This window comes from Oncorhynchus masou, chromosome 8 (assembly GCF_036934945.1).
Source record: "Oncorhynchus masou masou isolate Uvic2021 chromosome 8, UVic_Omas_1.1, whole genome shotgun sequence".
NCBI lineage: Eukaryota > Metazoa > Chordata > Actinopteri > Salmoniformes > Salmonidae > Oncorhynchus > Oncorhynchus masou.
Genome location: NC_088219.1, coordinates 27,221,036 through 27,244,134, shown reverse-complemented (window position 1 = coordinate 27,244,134; position 23,099 = coordinate 27,221,036). Strand labels below are relative to the sequence as shown.

Sequence of the window (23,099 nt, the reverse complement as noted above, 5' to 3'; positions counted from 1 at the left end):
CAGAGAGCTAGGGCTGCAGTATAGAGAGAGAGGCAGAGAGCTAGGGCAGCACTATATAGAGAGAGAGAGGCAGAGAGCTAGGGCAGCACTATAGAGAGAGAGTTGGAGCTTGGGCAGCACTACTGAGAGAGAGAGGGAGATAGCTAGGGCAGCACTACTGAGAGAGAGGCAGAGAGCGAGGGCAACACTATAGAGAGGGAGGCAGATAGCTAGGGCAGCACTATAGAGAGAGAGGCAGAGAGCTAGGGCAGCACTACTGAGAGAGAGGCAGAGAGCTAGGGCAGCACTACTGAGAGAGAGAGGCAGAGAGCTAGGGCAGCACTACTGAGAGAGAGAGAGGCAGAGAGCTAGGGCAGCACTACTGAGAGAGAGATGCAGAGAGCTAGGGCAGCACTACTGAGAGAGAGGCAGAGAGCTAGGGCAGCACTATAGAGAGAGAGGCAGAGAGCTAGGGCAGCACTATAGAGAGAGAGGCAGAGAGCTAGGGCAGCACTATAGAGAAAGAGGCAGAGAGCTAGGGCAGCACTACTGAGAGAGAGGCAGAGAGCTAGGCAGCACTATAGAGAGAGAGGCAGAGAGCTAGGGCAGCACTATAGAGAGAGAGGCAGAGAGCTAGGGCAGCACTATAGAGAGAGAGAGGCAGAGAGCTAGGGCAGCACTATAGAGAGAGAGAGGCAGAGAGCTAGGGCAGCACTATAGAGAGAGAGAGAGGCAGAGAGCTAGGGCTGCAGTATAGAGAGAGAGGCAGAGAGCTAGGGCAGCACTATATAGAGAGAGAGGCAGAGAGCTAGGGCAGCACTATAGAGAGAGAGTTGGAGCTTGGGCAGCACTACTGAGAGAGAGAGGGAGATAGCTAGGGCAGCACTACTGAGAGAGAGGCAGAGAGCGAGGGCAACACTATAGAGAGGGAGGCAGATAGCTAGGGCAGCACTATAGAGAGAGAGGCAGAGAGCTAGGGCAGCACTACTGGGCGAGAAGGAGCTAGGGCAGCACTATATAGAGAGAGGCAGAGAGCTAGGGCAGCACTATAGAGAGAGAGTTGGAGCTTGGGCAGCACTACTGAGAGAGATGCAGAGCGCTAGGGCAGCACTACTGAGAGAGAGTTGGAGCTAGGGCAGCACTACTGAGAGAGAGGCAGAGAGCTAGGGCAGCACTAGAGAGAGGCAGAGAGCTAGGGCAGCACTACTGAGAGAGAGCGGCAGAGAGCTAGGGCAGCACTACTGAGAGAGAGGCAGAGAGCTAGGGCAGCACTACCGAGAGAGAGAGGCAGAGAGCTAGGGCAGCACTACTGAGAGAGAGGCAGAGAGTTCGGGCAGCACTACTGAGAGAGAGGCAGAGAGCTAGGGCAGCACTACTGAGAGAGAGAGGCAGAGAGCTAGGGCAGCACTACTGAGAGAGAGAGAGGCAGAGAGCTAGGGCAGCACTACTGAGAGAGAGATGCAGAGAGCTAGGGCAGCACTACTGAGAGAGAGGCAGAGAGCTAGGGCAGCACTATAGAGAGAGAGGCAGAGAGCTAGGGCAGCACTATAGAGAGAGAGGCAGAGAGCTAGGGCAGCACTATAGAGAAAGAGGCAGAGAGCTAGGGCAGCACTACTGAGAGAGAGGCAGAGAGCTAGGCAGCACTATAGAGAGAGAGGCAGAGAGCTAGGGCAGCACTATAGAGAGAGAGGCAGAGAGCTAGGGCAGCACTATAGAGAGAGAGAGGCAGAGAGCTAGGGCAGCACTATAGAGAGAGAGAGGCAGAGAGCTAGGGCAGCACTATAGAGAGAGAGAGGCAGAGAGCTAGGGCTGCAGTATAGAGAGAGAGGCAGAGAGCTAGGGCAGCACTATATAGAGAGAGAGAGGCAGAGAGCTAGGGCAGCACTATAGAGAGAGAGTTGGAGCTTGGGCAGCACTACTGAGAGAGAGAGGGAGATAGCTAGGGCAGCACTACTGAGAGAGAGGCAGAGAGCGAGGGCAACACTATAGAGAGGGAGGCAGATAGCTAGGGCAGCACTATAGAGAGAGAGGCAGAGAGCTAGGGCAGCACTACTGAGAGAGAGGCAGAGAGCTAGGGCAGCACTACTGAGAGAGAGAGGCAGAGAGCTAGGGCAGCACTACTGAGAGAGAGGCAGAGAGCTAGGGCAGCACTACTGAGAGAGAGGGGCAGAGAGCTAGGGCAGCACTATAGAGAGACGGGCAGAGAGCTAGGGCAGTACTATAGAGAGAGGGGCAGAGAGCTAGGGCAGCACTATGGAGAGAGAGGCAGAGAGATAGGGCAACACTATAGAGAGGGAGGCAGAGAGCTAGGGCAGCACTACTGAGAGAGAGGCAGAGAGCTAGGCAGCACTAGAGAGAGAGGCAGAGAGCTAGGGCAGCACTATAGAGAGAGAGGCAGAGAGCTAGGGCAGCACTATAGAGAGAGAGAGGCAGAGAGCTAGGGCAGCACTATAGAGAGAGAGAGGCAGAGAGCTAGGGCAGCACTATAGAGAGAGAGAGAGGCAGAGAGCTAGGGCTGCAGTATAGAGAGAGAGGCAGAGAGCTAAGGCAGCACTATATAGAGAGAGAGAGGCAGAGAGCTAGGGCAGCACTATAGAGAGAGAGTTGGAGCTTGGGCAGCACTACTGAGAGAGAGAGGGAGATAGCTAGGGCAGCACTACTGAGAGAGAGGCAGAGAGCGAGGGCAACACTATAGAGAGGGAGGCAGATAGCTAGGGCAGCACTATAGAGAGAGAGGCAGAGAGCTAGGGCAGCACTACTGAGAGAGAGGCAGAGAGCTAGGGCAGCACTACTGAGAGAGAGAGGCAGAGAGCTAGGGCAGCACTACTGAGAGAGAGAGAGGCAGAGAGCTAGGGCAGCACTACTGAGAGAGAGATGCAGAGAGCTAGGGCAGCACTACTGAGAGAGAGGCAGAGAGCTAGGGCAGCACTATAGAGAGAGAGGCAGAGAGCTAGGGCAGCACTATAGAGAGAGAGGCAGAGAGCTAGGGCAGCACTATAGAGAAAGAGGCAGAGAGCTAGGGCAGCACTACTGAGAGAGAGGCAGAGAGCTAGGCAGCACTATAGAGAGAGAGGCAGAGAGCTAGGGCAGCACTATAGAGAGAGAGGCAGAGAGCTAGGGCAGCACTATAGAGAGAGAGAGGCAGAGAGCTAGGGCAGCACTATAGAGAGAGAGAGGCAGAGAGCTAGGGCAGCACTATAGAGAGAGAGAGAGGCAGAGAGCTAGGGCTGCAGTATAGAGAGAGAGGCAGAGAGCTAGGGCAGCACTATATAGAGAGAGAGGCAGAGAGCTAGGGCAGCACTATAGAGAGAGAGTTGGAGCTTGGGCAGCACTACTGAGAGAGAGGGAGATAGCTAGGGCAGCACTACTGAGAGAGAGGCAGAGAGCGAGGGCAACACTATAGAGAGGGAGGCAGATAGCTAGGGCAGCACTATAGAGAGAGAGGCAGAGAGCTAGGGCAGCACTACTGGGCGAGAAGGAGCTAGGGCAGCACTATATAGAGAGAGGCAGAGAGCTAGGGCAGCACTATAGAGAGAGAGTTGGAGCTTGGGCAGCACTACTGAGAGAGATGCAGAGCGCTAGGGCAGCACTAGAGAGAGGCAGAGAGCTAGGGCAGCACTACTGAGAGAGAGCGGCAGAGAGCTAGGGCAGCACTACTGAGAGAGAGGCAGAGAGCTAGGGCAGCACTACCGAGAGAGAGAGGCAGAGAGCTAGGGCAGCACTACTGAGAGAGAGGCAGAGAGCTAGGGCAGCACTACTGAGAGAGAGCGGCAGAGAGCTAGGGCAGCACTACTGAGAGAGAGGCAGAGAGCTAGGGCAGCACTACCGAGAGAGAGAGGCAGAGAGCTAGGGCAGCACTACTGAGAGAGAGAGGCAGAGAGCTAGGGCAGCACTACTGAGAGAGAGAGGGGCAGAGAGCTAGGGCAGCACTATAGAGAGACGGGCAGAGAGCTAGGGCAGTACTATAGAGAGAGGGGCAGAGAGCTAGGGCAGCACTATGGAGAGAGAGGCAGAGAGATAGGGCAACACTATAGAGAGGGAGGCAGAGAGCTAGGGCAGCACTACTGAGAGAGAGGCAGAGAGCTAGGCAGCACTATAGAGAGAGAGGCAGAGAGCTAGGGCAGCACTATAGAGAGAGAGGCAGAGAGCTAGGGCAGCACTATAGAGAGAGAGAGGCAGAGAGCTAGGGCAGCACTATAGAGAGAGAGAGGCAGAGAGCTAGGGCAGCACTATAGAGAGAGAGAGAGGCAGAGAGCTAGGGCTGCAGTATAGAGAGAGAGGCAGAGAGCTAAGGCAGCACTATATAGAGAGAGAGAGGCAGAGAGCTAGGGCAGCACTATAGAGAGAGAGTTGGAGCTTGGGCAGCACTACTGAGAGAGAGAGAGGAGATAGCTAGGGCAGCACTACTGAGAGAGAGGCAGAGAGCGAGGGCAACACTATAGAGAGGGAGGCAGATAGCTAGGGCAGCACTATAGAGAGAGGCAGAGAGCTAGGGCAGCACTACTGAGAGAGAGGCAGAGAGCTAGGGCAGCACTACTGAGAGAGAGAGGCAGAGAGCTAGGGCAGCACTACTGAGAGAGAGAGAGGCAGAGAGCTAGGGCAGCACTACTGAGAGAGAGATGCAGAGAGCTAGGGCAGCACTACTGAGAGAGAGGCAGAGAGCTAGGGCAGCACTATAGAGAGAGAGGCAGAGAGCTAGGGCAGCACTATAGAGAGAGAGGCAGAGAGCTAGGGCAGCACTATAGAGAAAGAGGCAGAGAGCTAGGGCAGCACTACTGAGAGAGAGGCAGAGAGCTAGGCAGCACTATAGAGAGAGAGGCAGAGAGCTAGGGCAGCACTATAGAGAGAGGCAGAGAGCTAGGGCAGCACTATAGAGAGAGAGAGGCAGAGAGCTAGGGCAGCACTATAGAGAGAGAGAGGCAGAGAGCTAGGGCAGCACTATAGAGAGAGAGAGGCAGAGAGCTAGGGCTGCAGTATAGAGAGAGAGGCAGAGAGCTAGGGCAGCACTATATAGAGAGAGAGGCAGAGAGCTAGGGCAGCACTATAGAGAGAGAGTTGGAGCTTGGGCAGCACTACTGAGAGAGAGAGGGAGATAGCTAGGGCAGCACTACTGAGAGAGAGGCAGAGAGCGAGGGCAACACTATAGAGAGGGAGGCAGATAGCTAGGGCAGCACTATAGAGAGAGAGGCAGAGAGCTAGGGCAGCACTACTGGGCGAGAAGGAGCTAGGGCAGCACTATATAGAGAGAGGCAGAGAGCTAGGGCAGCACTATAGAGAGAGAGTTGGAGCTTGGGCAGCACTACTGAGAGAGATGCAGAGCGCTAGGGCAGCACTACTGAGAGAGAGTTGGAGCTAGGGCAGCACTACTGAGAGAGAGGCAGAGAGCTAGGGCAGCACTAGAGAGAGGCAGAGAGCTAGGGCAGCACTACTGAGAGAGAGCGGCAGAGAGCTAGGGCAGCACTACTGAGAGAGAGGCAGAGAGCTAGGGCAGCACTACCGAGAGAGAGAGGCAGAGAGCTAGGGCAGCACTACTGAGAGAGAGAGGCAGAGAGCTAGGGCAGCACTACTGAGAGAGAGAGAGGCAGAGAGCTAGGGCAGCACTACTGAGAGAGAGATGCAGAGAGCTAGGGCAGCACTACTGAGAGAGAGGCAGAGAGCTAGGGCAGCACTATAGAGAGAGAGGCAGAGAGCTAGGGCAGCTATAGAGAGAGAGGCAGAGAGCTAGGGCAGCACTATAGAGAAAGAGGCAGAGAGCTAGGGCAGCACTACTGAGAGAGAGGCAGAGAGCTAGGCAGCACTATAGAGAGAGAGGCAGAGAGCTAGGGCAGCACTATAGAGAGAGAGGCAGAGAGCTAGGGCAGCACTATAGAGAGAGAGAGGCAGAGAGCTAGGGCAGCACTATAGAGAGAGAGAGGCAGAGAGCTAGGGCAGCACTATATAGAGAGAGAGAGGCAGAGAGCTAGGGCTGCAGTATAGAGAGAGAGGCAGAGAGCTAGGGCAGCACTATAGAGAGAGAGAGGCAGAGAGCTAGGGCAGCACTATAGAGAGAGAGTTGGAGCTTGGGCAGCACTACTGAGAGAGAGAGGGAGATAGCTAGGGCAGCACTACTGAGAGAGAGGCAGAGAGCGAGGGCAACACTATAGAGAGGGAGGCAGATAGCTAGGGCAGCACTATAGAGAGAGAGGCAGAGAGCTAGGGCAGCACTACTGAGAGAGAGGCAGAGAGCTAGGGCAGCACTACTGAGAGAGAGAGGCAGAGAGCTAGGGCAGCACTACTGAGAGAGAGAGAGGCAGAGAGCTAGGGCAGCACTACTGAGAGAGAGATGCAGAGAGCTAGGGCAGCACTACTGAGAGAGAGGCAGAGAGCTAGGGCAGCACTATAGAGAGAGAGGCAGAGAGCTAGGGCAGCACTATAGAGAGAGAGGCAGAGAGCTATTGCAGCACTATAGAGAAAGAGGCAGAGAGCTAGGGCAGCACTACTGAGAAAGAGGCAGAGAGCTAGGCAGCACTATAGAGAGAGAGTTGGAGCTTGGGCAGCACTACTGAGAGAGAGAGGGAGATAGCTAGGGCAGCACTACTGAGAGAGAGGCAGAGAGCGAGGGCAACACTATAGAGAGGGAGGCAGATAGCTAGGGCAGCACTATAGAGAGAGAGGCAGAGAGCTAGGGCAGCACTACTGGGCGAGAAGGAGCTAGGGCAGCACTATATAGAGAGAGGCAGAGAGCTAGGGCAGCACTATAGAGAGAGAGTTGGAGCTTGGGCAGCACTACTGAGAGAGAGGCAGAGCGCTAGGGCAGCACTACTGAGAGAGAGTTGGAGCTAGGGCAGCACTACTGAGAGAGAGGCAGAGAGCTAGGGCAGCACTAGAGAGAGAGGCAGAGAGCTTGGGCAGCACTAATGAGAGAGAGGCAGAGAGCTAGGGCAGCACTACTGAGAGAGAGTCAAAGACCTAAGGCAGCACTACTGAGAGAGAGGCAGAGAGCTAGGGCAGCACTAGAGAGAGAGGCAGAGAGCTAGGGCAGCACTACTGAGTGAGAGGCAGAGAGCTAGGGCAGCACTATAGAGAGAGAGAGGCAGAGAGCTAGGGCAGCACAAAAGAGAGAGAGAGGCAGAGAGGTAGGGCAGCATTATAGAGAGAGAGGCAGAGAGATAAGGAGCACTATAGTGAGGGAGGCAGAGAGCTAGAGCAGCACTACTGGGCGAGCGGGAGCTTGGGCAGCACTATATAGAGAGAGGCAGAGAGCTAGGGCAGCACTATAGAGAGAGAGAGGCAGAGAGCTAGGGCAGCACTATAGAGAGAGCGAGTCAGAGAGCTAGGGCAGCACTACTGAGAGAGAGGCAGAGAGCCAGGGCAGCACTATTGAGAGAGAGGCAGAGAGCTAGGGCAGCACTATAGAGAGAGAGAGGCAGAGAGCTAGGGTAGCACTATAGTGAGAGAGAGGCAGAGAGCTAGGGCAGCACTATAGAGAGAGAGGCAGAGAGCTAGGGCAGCACTATAGAGAGAGAGAGGCAGAGAGCTGGGGCAGCACTATAGAGAGAGAGCCAGAAAGCTAGGGCAGCACTATAGAGAGAGAGAGGCAGAGAGCTAGGGCAGGACTATAGAGAGAGAGGCAGAGAGCTAGGGCAGCACTATTGAGAGAGAGGCAGAGAGCTAGGGCAGCACTACTGAGAGAGAGGCAGAGAGCTAGGGCAGCACTATAGAGAGAGAGGCAGAGAGCTAGCACAGCACTATAGAGAGAGAGGCAGAGAGCTAGGGCAGCACTACTGAGAGAGAGGCAGAGAGCTTGGGCAGCACTACTGAGAGAGAGGCAGAGAGCTAGGGCAGCACTATAGAGAGAGAGAGGCAGAGAGCTAGGGCAGCACTATAGAGAGAGAGGCAGAGAGCTAGGGCAGCACTATAGAGAGAGAGGCAGAGAGCCAGGGCAGCACTATAGAGAGAGAGAGGCAGAGAGCTAGGGCAGCACTATAGAGAGAGAGGCAGAGAGCTAGGGCAGCACTATAGAGATAGAGGCAGAGAGCTAGGGCAGCACTATAGAGAGAGAGGCAGAGAGCTAGGGCAGCACTATAGAGAGAGAGGCAGAGAGCTAGCACAGCACTATAGAGAGAGAGGCAGAGAGCTAGGGCAGCACTATAGAGAGAGAGGCAGAGAGCTAGGGCAGCACTATAGAGAGAGAGGCAGAGAGCTAGGGCAGCACTATAGAGAGAGAGGCAGAGAGCTAGGGCAGCACTATAGAGAGAGAGGCAGAGAGCTAGGGCAGCACTATAGAGATAGAGGCAGAGAGCCAGGGCAGCACTAGAGAGAGAGAGGCAGAGAGCTAGGGCAGCACTATAGAGAGAGAGGCAGAGAGCTAGGGCAGCACTATAGAGAGAGAGGCAGAGAGCCAGGGCAGCACTATAGAGAGAGAGAGGCAGAGAGCTAGGGCAGCACTATAGAGAGAGAGGCAGAGAGCTAGGGCAGCACTCTAGAGAAAGAGGCAGAGAGCTAGGGCAGCACTACTGAGAGAGGCAGAGAGCTAGGCAGCACTATAGAGAGAGAGGCAGAGAGCTAGGGCAGCACTATAGAGAGAGAGGCAGAGAGCTAGGGCAGCACTATAGAGAGAGAGAGGCAGAGAGCTAGGGCAGCACTATAGAGAGAGAGAGGCAGAGAGCTAGGGCAGCACTATAGAGAGAGAGAGGCAGAGAGCTAGGGCTGCAGTATAGAGAGAGAGGCAGAGAGCTAGGGCAGCACTATTTAGAGAGAGAGAGGCAGAGAGCTAGGGCAGCACTATAGAGAGAGAGTTGGAGCTTGGGCAGCACTACTGAGAGAGAGAGGGAGATAGCTAGGGCAGCACTACTGAGAGAGAGGCAGAGAGCGAGGGCAACACTATAGAGAGGGAGGCAGATAGCTAGGGCAGCACTATAGAGAGAGAGGCAGAGAGCTAGGGCAGCACTACTGGGCGAGAAGGAGCTAGGGCAGCACTATATAGAGAGAGGCAGAGAGCTAGGGCAGCACTATAGAGAGAGAGTTGGAGCTTGGGCAGCACTACTGAGAGAGAGGCAGAGCGCTAGGGCAGCACTACTGAGAGAGAGTTGGAGCTAGGGCAGCACTACTGAGAGAGAGGCAGAGAGCTAGGGCAGCACTAGAGAGAGAGGCAGAGAGCTTGGGCAGCACTAATGAGAGAGAGGCAGAGAGCTAGTGCAGCACTACTGAGAGAGAGTCAAAGACCTAAGGCAGCACTACTGAGAGAGAGGCAGAGAGCTAGGGCAGCACTAGAGAGAGAGGCAGAGAGCTAGGGCAGCACTACTGAGTGAGAGGCAGAGAGCTAGGGCAGCACTATAGAGAGAGAGAGGCAGAGAGCTAGGGCAGCACAAAAGAGAGAGAGAGAGGCAGAGAGGTAGGGCAGCATTATAGAGAGAGAGGCAGAGAGATAAGGAGCACTATAGTGAGGGAGGCAGAGAGCTAGAGCAGCACTACTGGGCGAGCGGGAGCTTGGGCAGCACTATATAGAGAGAGGCAGAGAGCTAGGGCAGCACTATAGAGAGAGAGAGGCAGAGAGCTAGGGCAGCACTATAGAGAGAGCGAGTCAGAGAGCTAGGGCAGCACTACTGAGAGAGAGGCAGAGAGCTAGGGCAGCACTATGGAGAGAGAGGCAGAGAGCTAGGGCAGCACTATAGAGAGAGAGAGGCAGAGAGCTAGGGTAGCACTATAGTGAGAGAGAGGCAGAGAGCTAGGGCAGCACTATAGAGAGAGAGGCAGAGAGCTAGGGCAGCACTATAGAGAGAGAGAGGCAGAGAGCTAGGGCAGCACTATAGAGAGAGAGGCAGAGAGCTAGGGCAGCACTATAGAGAGAGAGAGGCAGAGAGCTAGGGCAGGACTATAGAGAGAGAGGCAGAGAGCTAGGGCAGCACTACTGAGAGAGAGTCAGAGAGCTAGGGCAGCACTATAGAGAGAGAGGCAGAGAGCTAGGGCAGCACTATAGAGAAAGAGGCAGAGAGCTAGGGCAGCACTACTGAGAGAGAGGCAGAGAGCTAGGGCAGCACTACCGAGAGAGAGAGAGGCAGAGAGCTAGGGCAGCACTACTGAGAGAGAGAGGCAGAGAGCTAGGGCAGCACTACTGAGAGAGAGGCTGAGAGCTAGTGCAGCACTACTGAGAGAGGCAGAGAGCTAGGGCAGCCCTACTGAGAGAGAGGCAGAGAGCTAGGGCAGCACTACTGAGAGAGAGAGGCAGAGAGTGAGGGCAGCACTACTGAGAGAGAGGCAGAGAGCTAGGGCAGCACTACTGAGAGAGAGGCAGGGAGCTAGGGCAGCACTACTGAGAGAGAGGCAGAGAGCTTGGGCAGCACTACTGAGAGAGAGGCAGAGAGCTAGGGCTGCACTACTGAGAGAGATGCAGAGAGCTCGGGCAGCACTACTGAGAGAGAGGCAGAGAGCTAGGGCAGCACTACTGAGAAAGAGAGGCAGAGAGCTAGGGCAGCACTACTGAGAGAGAGGCAGAGAGCTAGGGCAGCACTATAGAGAGAGGCAAAGAGCTGGCGGCAGCACTATAGAGAGAGAGGCAGAGAGCTCGGGCAGCACTATAGAGAGAGAGGCAGATAGCTAGGGCAGCACTATAGAGAGAGAGGCAGAGAGCTAGGGCAGCATTATAGAGAGAGAGGCAAAGAGCTAGGGCAGCACTATAGAGAGGCAGAGAGCTAGGGCAGCACTAGAGAGAGAGAGGCAGAGAGCTAGGGCAGCACTATAGAGAGAGAGGCAGAGAGCTAGGGCAGCACTATAGAGAGAGAGCAGAGAGAGGGCAGCACAGAGGCAGAGAGCTAGGGCAGCACTACTGAGAGAGAGGCAGAGAGCTAGGGCAGCACTACTGAGAGAGAGGCAGAGAGCTAGGGCAGCACTACTGAGAGAGAGGCAGAGAGCTAGGGCAGCACTATAGAGAGAGAGGCAGAGAGCTAGGGCAGCACTATAGAGAGAGATGCAGAGAGCTGGGGCAGCACTATAGAGAGAGAGCCAGATAGCTAGGGTAGCACTATAGAGAGAGGCAAAGAGCTAGGGCAGCACTATAGAGAGAGAGGCAGAGAGCTCGGGCAGCACTATAGAGAGAGAGGCAGAGAGCTAGGGCAGCACTATAGAGAGAGAGGCAGAGAGCTAGGGCAGCATTATAGAGAGAGAGGCAAAGAGCTAGGGCAGCACTATAGAGAGGCAGAGAGCTAGGGCAGCACTATAGAGAGAGAGGCAGAGAGCTAGGGCAGCACTATAGAGAGAGGCAGAGAGCTAGGGCAGCACTATAGAGAGAGTCAGAGAGCTAGGGCAGCACTACTGAGAGAGAGGCAGAGAGCTAGGGCAGCACTACTGAGAGAGAGGCAGAGAGCTAGGGCAGCACTACTGAGAGAGAGGCAGAGAGCTAGGGCAGCACTACTGAGAGAGAGGCAGAGAGCTAGGGCAGCACTATAGAGAGAGAGGCAGAGAGCTAGGGCAGGACTATAGAGAGAGATGCAGAGAGCTGGGGCAGCACTATAGAGAGAGAGCCAGAAAGCTAGGGCAGCACTATAGAGAGAGAGGCAGAGAGCTAGGGCAGCACTATTGAGAGAGAGGCAGAGAGCTAGGGCAGCACTACTGAGAGAGAGGCAGAGAGCTAGGGCAGCACTATAGAGAGAGAGGCAGAGAGCTAGCACAGCACTATGAGAGAGAGAGAGGCAGAGCAGCTAGGGCAGCACTACTGAGAGAGAGGCAGAGAGCTTGGGCAGCACTACTGAGAGAGAGGCAGAGAGCTAGGGCAGCACTATAGAGAGAGAGAGGCAGAGAGATAGGGCAGCACTATAGAGAGAGAGGCAGAGAGCTAGGGCAGCACTATAGAGAGAGAGGCAGAGAGCCAGGGCAGCACTATAGAGAGAGAGAGGCAGAGAGCTAGGGCAGCACTATAGAGAGAGAGGCAGAGAGCTAGGGCAGCACTATAGAGATAGAGGCAGAGAGCTAGGGCAGCACTATAGAGAGAGAGGCAGAGAGCTAGGGCAGCACTATAGAGAGAGAGGCAGAGAGCTAGGGCAGCACTATAGAGAGAGAGGCAGAGAGCTAGGGCAGCACTATAGAGAGAGAGGCAGAGAGCTAGGGCAGCACTATAGAGAGAGAGAGGCAGAGAGCTAGGGCAGCACTATAGAGAGAGAGGCAGAGAGCTAGGGCAGCACTATAGAGAGAGAGGCAGAGAGCTAGGGCAGCACTATAGAGAGAGAGGCAGAGAGCTAGGGCAGCACACTAGAGAGAGAGAGGCAGAGAGCTAGGGCAGCACTATAGAGAGAGAGGCAGAGAGCTAGGGCAGCACTATAGAGAGAGAGGCAGAGAGCTAGGAGAGGGCAGCACTATAGAGAGAGAGGCAGAGAGCCAGGGCAGCACTATAGAGAGAGAGAGGCAGAGAGCTAGGGCAGCACTATAGAGATAGAGGCAGAGAGCTAGGGCAGCACTATAGAGATAGAGGCAGAGAGCTAGGGCAGCACTATAGAGATAGAGGCAGAGAGCTAGGGCAGCACTATAGAGATAGAGGCAGAGAGCTAGGGCAGCACTATAGAGATAGAGGCAGAGAGCTAGGGCAGCACTATAGAGATAGAGGCAGAGAGCTAGGGCAGCACTATAGAGATAGAGGCAGAGAGCTAGGGCAGCACTACTGAGATGAAACAGAGGTAAAGAAAAAGATAAGTGAGAGGAAAGAGAGATGGAGACTGGGAAAGAAAGGGATTTTTCAAGTTTTTCAAGAAATGAATAGCAGAGTGAAGGAATGAGGGATGGAGGGTGGCTGTGGCTGCACCAACATTGTTTCCACAGTTTGGACATCCAAGAAGCCTCAACTTCAACTCACATCCTTTGTCTATGACGCCAGGCCAGACACACTGAAAACCAATACTGACTCCAACTTATCCAGCCTTGTCATGATTTTTTTTTAAATGTTGGTCTCGATGGACATTGTGTGCATGTGTTTGTGTGTGCATGTGTGCGCAAGTGTGTGTATGTGTGTGTGTGAGTGAGTGTGTGTGTTTGTGTGTGTCTGTTTTTGGTTTTACTATCCTTGTGGGGACTAGAAGTTAGTCCACACAAGGAAAAATGCAATTTTAGACTTAGGGGTTAGGTTTAGGGTTAGGGTTACAATTAAGGTTAGGGGTTAGGGTAAGAGATTATGGTTAAGGTTAGGTTTTGGGTTAGGTTTAGGGGTTAGGGAAAATAGGATTTTAATCAGTTGTTCGTTCCCCACTAGGATTAGTTTTACCAAAATTTTGTGAACTTTCAAAAAATTCCCAGGTTCTCCAGAAATCCTTGTTGGGATTTTGGGAAAAACAGGGAATTTATGGAAAGTTCCCAGAATTTGCAACCCTAACAAGGATAGTAAAACAAGTCAGGTCAGTCCTCCTTTGTGTGTGTGTGTGTGTGTGTGTGTTGTGTGTGTGTGTGTGTGTGTGTGTGTGTGTGTGTGTGTGTGTGTGTGTGTGTGTGTGTGTGTGTGTGTGTGAGGGACTGTGTGTGTATGTGAGGGACTGTGTGTACGTGTATGTGTGTGTGTGCACGTGAGTGTGTCCATGTGTGCGTATACGGGTGCGTGCAATAATGTGTGTAAGCCTTTGAGCACTATGGAGGAGCTTTGTCTGAAGCCAAAACCATACAAGCTGACTCAAATCATATTCTATGCTTTCACTCCAGATGGATTAGTAAGAAATGCTCAAAGAAAACCTCAGGATAGTAAACTTCTAAATGAAATTAGAGAGTATGTCAAATTACAATGAGTAGTTTTGGATTAGAGTAATGCTGCCATGTGCCAAACTATGTGCCCCCCCCCCCCCCACTGGGGGAAGTATAGGGGAAGAATAGAGTGATGTCTACACATTTTCTCACTCCTATTCTCTATTCGCACCAGAACTGACCACATTTTTTTCCCTATTCACACATTGCGTCATCCACGGAAGTTGGTACGTGTGTGAGACAGTGTCAGGCCAACGGTTCTTGTCAGACATACTCCAGTTGGTCCTGCTGTACAGTTTGCTTACATTTCAGCTTTAGAGTGGGGCTTTCAGAGAGTTGTATGATAGCTATTTAAATAAACAACAATATCTGATGATACGGAGAGCAGTAATGCACTAGGTAGGAGGGGTTCCCCTAGAACCAGTGGGGGCAATGGAGGGAGAGGTAGAGAGAGAGAGGGAGGGTTACAGGTAGAGAGAGGAGGGATACAGGTAGAGAGAGGAGGGATACAGGTAGAGAGAGGGAGAGATATAGGAAGAGAGAGGGAGGGATACAGGTAGAGAGAGGAGGGATACAGGTAGAGAGAGGGAGGGATACAGGTAGAGAGAGGGAGAGTTACAGATAGAGAGAGGGAGAGATACAGGTAGAGAGAGGAGGGATACAGGTAGAGAGAGGGAGGGATACAGGTAGGGAGAGGTAGGGATACAGGTTGAGAGAGGGAGGGATACAGGTAGAGAGAGGGAGGGATACAGGTCGAGAGAGGGAGATATACAGGTAGAGAGAGGGAGGGATACAGGTAGAGAGGGAGATATACAGGTAGAGAGAGGGAGATATACAGGTAGAGAGATGAGATATACAGGTAGAGAGAGGAAGGGATACAGGTAGAGAGAGGAAGGGATACAGGTAGAGAGAGGGAGAGATACAGATAGAGAGAGGGAGAGATACAGGTAGAGAGAGGAGGGATACAGGTAGAGAGAGGGAGGGATACAGGTAGAGAGAGGGAGGGATACAGGTAGGGAGAGGGAGGCATACAGGTAGAGAGAGGGAGGGATACAGGTAGAGAGAGGGAGGGATACAGGTTGAGAGAGGGAGGGATACAGGTAGAGAGAGGGAGGGATACAGGTCGAGAGAGGGGGGATATAGGTTGAGAGAGGGGGATAGAGGTAGAGAGGAGGGATAGAGGTAGAGAGAGGAGGGATACAGGTCGAGAGAGGGAGATATACAGGTAGAGAGAGGGAGGGATACAGGTAAAGAGGGAGATATACAGGTAGAGAGAGGGAGATATACAGGTAGAGAGATGAGATATACAGGTAGAGAGAGGAGGGATACAGGTAGAGAGAGGGAGAGATACAGGTAGAGAGAGGGAGATATACATGTAGAGAGAGGGAGATATACAGGTAGAGAGAGGAGGGATACAGGTAGAGAGGGAGATATACAGGTAGAGAGAGGGAGAGATACAGATAGAGGAGGGATACAGGTAGAGAGAGGGAGGGATACAGGTAAGGAGAGGAGGGATACAGGTAGAGCGAGGGAGAGATACAGATAGAGAGAGGGAGAGATACAGGTAGAGAGAGGAGAGATACAGGTAGAGAGAGGGAGAGATACAGGTAGAGAGAGGAGAAATACAGATAGAGAGATGGAGAGATACAGATAGAGAGAGGAGAGATACAGGTAGAGAGGGAGGGATACAGATAGAGGAGGGATACAGGTAGAGAGAGAGGGAGATATACAGATAGAGAGAGGGAGAGATACAGGTAGAGAGAGGAGGGGAGGGATACAGGTAGGGAGAGGGAGGGATACAGGTAGAGAGAGGGAGGGATACAGGTAGAGAGGGAGGGATACAGGTCGAGAGAGGGGGGGATACAGGTAGAGAGAGTGGGATAGAGGTAGAGAGAGGAGGGATAGAGGTAGAGAGAGGAGGGATAGAGGTAGAGAGAGGAGGGATAGAGGTAGAGAGAGGGGGATACAGGTAGAGAGAGGAGGGATACAGATAGAGAGAGGAGGGATACAGGTAGAGAGAGGAGGGATACAGATAGAGAGAGGAGGGATACAGATAGAGAGAGGAGGGATAGAGGTAGAGAGAGGAGGGATACAGGTAGAGAGAGGGAGGGATACAGGTAGAGAGAGGGAGGGATACAGGTAGAGAGAGGGAGGGATACAGGTAGAGAGAGGGAGGGATACAGGTAGAGAGAGGAGGGATACAGGTAGAGAGAGGAGGGATACAGGTAGAGAGAGGGAGGGATACAGGTAGAGTGAGGAGGGATACAGGTAGAGAGAGGAGGGATACAGGTAGAGAGAGGAGGGATAGAGGTAGAGTGAGGAGGGATACAGTTAGAGAGAGGGAGAGATACAGGTAGAGAGAGGAGGGATACAGGTAGAGAGAGGGAGAGATACAGATAGAGAGAGGAGAGATACAGGTAGAGAGATGAGAGATACAGGTAGAGAGAGGGAGAGATACAAATAGAGGAGGGATACAGGTAGAGAGAGGGAGGGATACAGGTAGAGAGAGGAGGGATACAGGTAGAGAGAGGAGGGATACCCGTAGAGAGAGGAGGGATACAGGTAGAGAGAGGGAGAGATACAGATAGAGGAGGGATACAGGTGGAGAGAGGGAGGGATACAGGTAGAGAGAGGAGGGATACAGGTAGAGAGAGGGAGATATACAGGTAGAGAGAGGAGGGATACAGGTAAAGAGAGGAGGGATACAGGTAGAGAGAGGAGGGATACAGGTAGAGAGAGGAGGGATACACGTAGAGAGAGGAGGGATACAGGTAGAGAGACGGAGATATACAGGTAGAGAGAGGAGGGATGCAGGTAGAGAGAGGAGGGATACAGGTAGAGAGAGGAGGGATACAGGTTGAGAGAGGAGGGATACAGGTAGAGAGAGGGAGATATACAGGTAGAGAGAGGAGGGATACAGGTAGAGAGAGGAGGGATACAGGTAGAGAGAGGAGGGATACAGATAGAGAGAGGGAGATATACAGGTAGAGAGAGGAGGGATACAGATAGAGAGAGGAGGGATACAGGTTGAGAGAGGAGGGATACAGATAGAGAGAGGGAGATATACAGGTAGAGAGAGGAGGGATACAGGTAGAGAGAGAGTAGAGAGAGGGAGTGGGGGGAACTGTAGAAAGAGAGGGAAAGAGAGAAAGTAATTGAGATGAGCGGAATGAGAAGCGACCCCTGCCTGGTAGAGGAGACAGCAGGAGAAGGAACGGGGGAAGGAACAAGTCAAGCAGGCAGGGTGAATAATTATCTTTCCAGCCCCTGGCTGATGAGATAAACATCTGTGGCGTCTGTTGTTCTTTCAATACGTTTTCTTCTTTCGTGTTCCCTCCATACTCCCCAACTCACATCTACAGAGTTTCATATCCCTCAAAAGTTCATAGAAGTATATATATATATATATATATATATATATATATATATATATGCCTTCCTCCTCCCATTCCAACTGTACTTCACAAGAGCTACAGTAAGGGAAGCAATTCAGAGCAAGCTTAGCACAATAGGCAACATTGTGATAGAGGAAAACCACAGTGGTTTTGTGTGTGTATGTATTTATGTGTGTGTTTGCTTGTGTACGACCACTAAAATATTTGGGTCCTTCATGATTTCTGTGTGTGTGTGTGTACGTTGACATTTTTGTCCGTGGACTTGTGTGCGTGTGTGTGACTGCAGACTGGTCTCTTTGAACGTACTGAAAGTGTTGGAGATTTATAGATGACATATACACGCACACACACACACTCGTTAACTCAACATTGCCCTCTCATTGATGACCCTCCCCAGCGGTGTGGGAACGTTCACATGTGTTTATGTGGTCAGCAGGGATCGTGTGTGAGAGAGAGACAGAGCCTCCCAACCCCCTTTGACTGTTGGTGGTCAACGTTGATTGTAAAAGGTCCCCGTTTGCTCCAGGGGTGTTGGAATGACCTATGACTGAGTTAAATATAACAAATAATTCGACATTTAGTAATTACCCGCTAAAGAGGGAAATATCATTGACTTGTAAACCTGTTTTGGCTGCTGCTGTGCTGGTTGAATGAGCCTTGCTTCCTTCTCTTCGAGATGAGTTTTTATTTGTGGTCATTCCACACAGGACACTGTGCAAAGCACAAAAGAGCCTTAGGTTTGCCAAGTGTTTCCCAAGGCGTTTGAGTGGAGACTTGAAGTCCAGCGCCACACTTTTGTTGACACGTCGTCTCGAAAATAGCCTCATTTTAGCAGAGGCAAATGTGACTGTTGTAAATGATTTGCTGGGCATTTTTTTTTTATAGTTTGGCAGCATTGTGTGTTACTATAAATGAATGGAGTCGTAGAAGTTGCATCGAGGTTTCAAGGAGATTGTGTCATCGACTATTCTCACTCTGGCTTCATCCCTCGTGTAACTCTAAGGGAAAATATACCTAGCTGGTTGTCGGGATGTTTGGAACATGTTCCTCTCTATGTGAGTTACGGTAAAAGGAGGAACTAAGGGGTTACATTTGGAATTGGGTGCTGGGGCGTCCTTGGAGGGGTCAGGGTTGAACACAAGGGTTAGAGTTAGTGCTTTTATCCTACTCCACATTGGACCCGTAAGGTGCAGGAGCCCTTCTTAGGGTAGCGCCGGCCCAAATGAACCACAGTCCCCTCATCTAGTCCCTATTTACTACTTTCTGACCTCTCTCTCCTATCTCCCTTAACCTCTGATTCAAAAAGAATGGAATCCAGCCATTCTATCCCCCCGTTTCTCTTCCTCTCTATGTCTCTCTCCCTTCCTCTCTCTTCACGGCCTCTGTGTTCAATAAAGGACAGGGATTCAGACCGGTCCCAAACCTAAGCCCTCTGGATGGTTCACAACTCTCATCTCATGTTCACTCATCACACTGCAGGAGAGAGAAGGAAAAGGTTTTGCCCACATTCAAAGTTTTCGTTCAACGCAAGCAGCCACTGAGATCATAGTCCGAGCAATGTAGACTCTATTTTATTGAGAATGGAAGAAAGAGAATGAAGGAGGAGAAATGGAGGGAGGTAGGGAGGGGAAAGAAAGAGTATTTTGAAAATTGCCGTTGGCCCCCGTCCAAGGCCCAGTCGCTGCGGTAATGAGGGGTTAGGAGCAACGTTATTGCTCCCAGATGCTGTGCTGGTTTTCTCCCGTCTTTGATGCAAACCCAAGTCACCAGCACTTTTCAATCTGTCTCCACACACACACACACACACACACACACACAAACACACACACACACACACACACACACACACTGTCTCACACACACACACACACGCACACTATTTTCACTGGCGCATGGACGTGCACACACACAAGCGCACGTACACACACGTACGCACACACAGGCTAATGTGCTTTATACACGCACACACACACACACACACACACACACACACACACACACACACACACACACACACACACACACACACACACACACACACACACACACACACACACACACACACACACACACACACATACACACACACACTGTCTCACACACACACACGCACACTATTTTCACTGGCGCATGGACGTGCACACACACAAGCGCACGTACACACACGTACGCACACACAGGCTAATGTGCTTTATACACGCACACACACACACACACACACACACGTACACACACGTACGCACACACAGGCTAATGTGCTTTATACACGCACACACACACACACACACACAGACGTACACACACGTACGCACACACAGGCTAATGTGCTTTATACACACACACACACACACACACACACACACACACACACGTACACACACGTACGCACACACAGGCTAATGTGCTTTATACACGCACACACACACACACACACACACACACACACACACACACACACACACACACACACACACACACACACACACACACACACACACACACACAACTCTTAAAGGAACAACCTTTCTAACCTCATGTACCTGAAATGCAACCTTCTCACTCCCACAACAATTCCCAAAGTCCAGCTGTATGTGTGTTCGACTAGTGTGTGCGTGTGTGTGTGTGTATATATATTTGTATTTGCAAATATATATATATATACACTACCGTTAAAAAGTTTGGATGCACTTAGAAATGTCCTTGTTTTTGAAAGAAAATCTACTTTTTTGTCTGTTAAAATAACACCAAATTGATCAGAAATACATTATAGATATTGTTCATTTTGTAAATGACTATTGTAGCTGGAAACGGCAGATTTTTTTATGGAATATCTACATAGGCGTACAGAGGCCCATTATCAGCAACCATCAGTCCTGTGTTCCAATGGCACGTTGTGTTAGCTCATCCAAGTTGGTCACTGGCAGCTTCATTAAATAGTACCCGGAAAACACCAGTCTCAACGTCAACAGTGAAGAGGCGACTCCGGGATGCTGGCCTTCTAGGCAGAGTTCCTCTGTCCAGTGTCCGTGTTCTTTTGCCCATCTTCATCTTTTCTTTTTATTGGCCAGTCTGAGATTTGTCTTTTTCTTTGCAACTCTGCCTAGAAGGCCAGCTTCCCGGAGTCGCCTCCTCACTGTTGACGTTGAGACTGGTGTTTTGCGGGTACTATTTAATGAAGTTGCCAGTTGAGGACATGTGAGGCGCCTGTTTCTCAAACTAGACACTCTAATGCACTTGTCCTCTTGCTTAGTTGTGCACCGGGGCCTCCCACTCCTCTTTCTATTCTGGTTAGAGCCAGTTTGCACTGTTCTGTGAAGGGAGTAGTACAGAGTGTTGTACAAGATATATATATATATATATAGCATATATATATATAAATATATTGTATGAATGTGTTGAATGCTGTGTGTATGTGTGCTGAAATACAAATGTTTTAGCAAGTGTGTGTGTGTGTCTTGGAGGGAGCATTTGTGTGGGGCCCTTGTTTGGATTACCCAAGCAGGGGTTGGAGTGGGACGTGAAGTGTGTTTATGAATCCAACGTGAACTTCCTCTGGCTTTATAATTAGGCTGGTATTAGTCACAAGCTAAACAAAACAATGGAAAGTATTTCAACTCCTCACTCTGTGGTTTGTCTGATAGGTTTATACATACCTAGCATCAACACTGACCGGAGTGAGGTTTAAGTAAAGGGCTGGGTGTGTTGGTGTCTTAAATGTTTCGGTGTGTTACACGTTCTCACACACTCGCTGAGCTGAATATTTTCCAGAAGAGAGTTTATCTGTATCTGCTCAGATGAGTGGTCTGTCATAGAGTAGTGTGTGTGTGTGTGTGGTGTGTTTGTCTGACCTTTAGTGTGTCCCATGCTGCCGGGCTGACGTTGCTGGTTTTATAGGAACATATGGAGAATCACTCAGTCTGTCTGCAGTCTCCCTCAGTCTCTACTGGGAGATGGAGGGAGGGGAGGGGAAGGAGAGGGGGAGTTCTAGGTCTGCCCCTACACACACCTCCTGATGACTTCCATACACAATCCGTGTGTGTGTGTGTTATAGCAGTCTGTCTGAGTGATAAAGTGCACAGTGAACCCTCAGAGTGCAGTGTATTAGTCTGTGTCTATGGGGCCATCCATGGCTTAGTGCCCTCTCTATGTCACTCTGGCTCCTCCTCTTCTCCTCACACTCCTCCATCTCTCTGGTCTATCTCCCTTACCCCCCTCCTCTCCAGTTTGTCCCTCTGTTTCTCTCTCTTTATTTCTCTCTCTTTATTTCTCTCTCTCTCTCTCTCCCTCTCTCTCTCTCCCCCCCCTCTCTCTCTCTATCCCTCTCTCTCTCCCTCTCTATCTCTCTCTCTCCCTCCCTCTCTCTCTCTCTCTCTCTCCCTCTCTCTCTCCCTCTCTCTCCCTCTCTTCATACCTCCTTCCCTCTCCTCACTTTTCCCTTGTTTCATTTTTTTGTTGCGCTGGCCAGGGGAAAGGAAAATGTGTGAGTCAGTGAAAGGCTGCTCCCTCCCTGGGATGAGAGAGTCAAGGGAGGACTGGGACTTGTTTAGTGTGGTGACGTCACCCTCTGTGTCCCTGGTAACCGCGTGTTTAGTCTCCGGTAGTGGACACCTGGGCACACAAACTTGGCCTGTTAAGTGTCACTCCACAGCGGTGTGTATGTGCGTGTGTGTGTGTGTCCGTCCTTAGGGGGCTCTGACCGTTTGACTGTGCAGGTCTGAACCCTTTTGATGAGGGGAGGTTGGTTATGGTGTATGTACAGGGAATGGGCTGGGCAGAGCTAGGAAGGGAAGGGCCGTGGTTGGACACAAGTTTCTAAAGTTGAAGAGAAACTGTGCTTTACCGTAGTCATAGGGGAGATTGTGCATTTTGGGGTAGAGCATAGAAAAGAGTAACTATGTGGAGACTGACTCACGTGCTGTCATGTTCTACACCAAACAAAAATATAACCGCAAAATGTAAAGTGTTGGTCTCATATTTCATGAGCTGAAATAATATTCCCAGAAATGTTCCATACGCAAACACAAAATTATTTCTCTCAAATTCTGTGCACAAATTTGTTTACATCTCTGTTAGTGAGCATTTCTCCTTTGCCAAGATAATCCATCCACCTGACAGGTGTGGCATATCAAGAAGATGATTAAATGATCATTACTGGGCTGGGTACAATAAAAGGCCAGTAAAATGTGCAGTTTTATCACATCCCACAATGCCACAGATGTCTGTGGGCAAATGCTCACCTTCGGTGGCCACTGGCACGCTGGAGAAGTGTGCTCTTCACGGATTAATCCTGGTTTTAACTGTACCGGTGCAGGTGGCAGACAGCGTGCATGGCGTTGTGTGGGCGAGCGATTTGTTGATGTCAATATTGTGAACAGAGTGGAGGTGGGGTTATGGTGTGGGCAGGCATAAGCTACGGGCAACGAACACAATTACACTTTATCATTGGCAATTTGAATGCACAGAGATATTGTGACGAGATCCTGAGGCCCATTGTTGTGCCATTCATCCGCCACCATCACCTCATGTTTCAGTATGATAATGTACATCCCCATATCGCAAGGATCTGTACACAATTCCTGGAAGCTGAAAATGTCCCAGTTCTTCCATGACCTGCATACTCACATGCCATGTCACCCATTGAGCATGTTTGGGATGCTCTGGATCAACGTGCAAGACAGCGTGTTCCAGTTCCCACCAATATCCAGCGACTTCGCACAGCCATTGAAGAGGAGTGGGACAACATTCCACAGGCCACAATCAACGGCCTGGTCAACTCTATGTGAACGAGATGTTGCACAGCATGAGGCAAATCCTGGTCATCAGATACTGACTGGTTTTCTGATCCACACCCCTACCATTTTTACCTTAAGTTGTCTGTGACCAAAAGATGCATATCTGTATTCCCAGTCATGTTAAATCCATAAATTAGGGCCTAATGAAATAATTTCAAGTGACTGATTGCCTTATATGAACTGTAACTCAGAAAAATCTAGTTCAGTTCAACATTGCTGTTTTCTGGCGACAAATAGCATG

At 51.2% G+C, this 23,099-nt stretch overlaps 1 protein-coding gene across 6 annotated transcripts in view; it reads left to right on the top strand.

Moving 5' to 3' along the window:
* Positions 1-23,099, top strand: part of dnm1a (dynamin 1a) — a 113,076-nt gene that overhangs the window by 78,633 nt on the left and 11,344 nt on the right. The gene's annotated exons all lie outside the window — the stretch shown is intronic.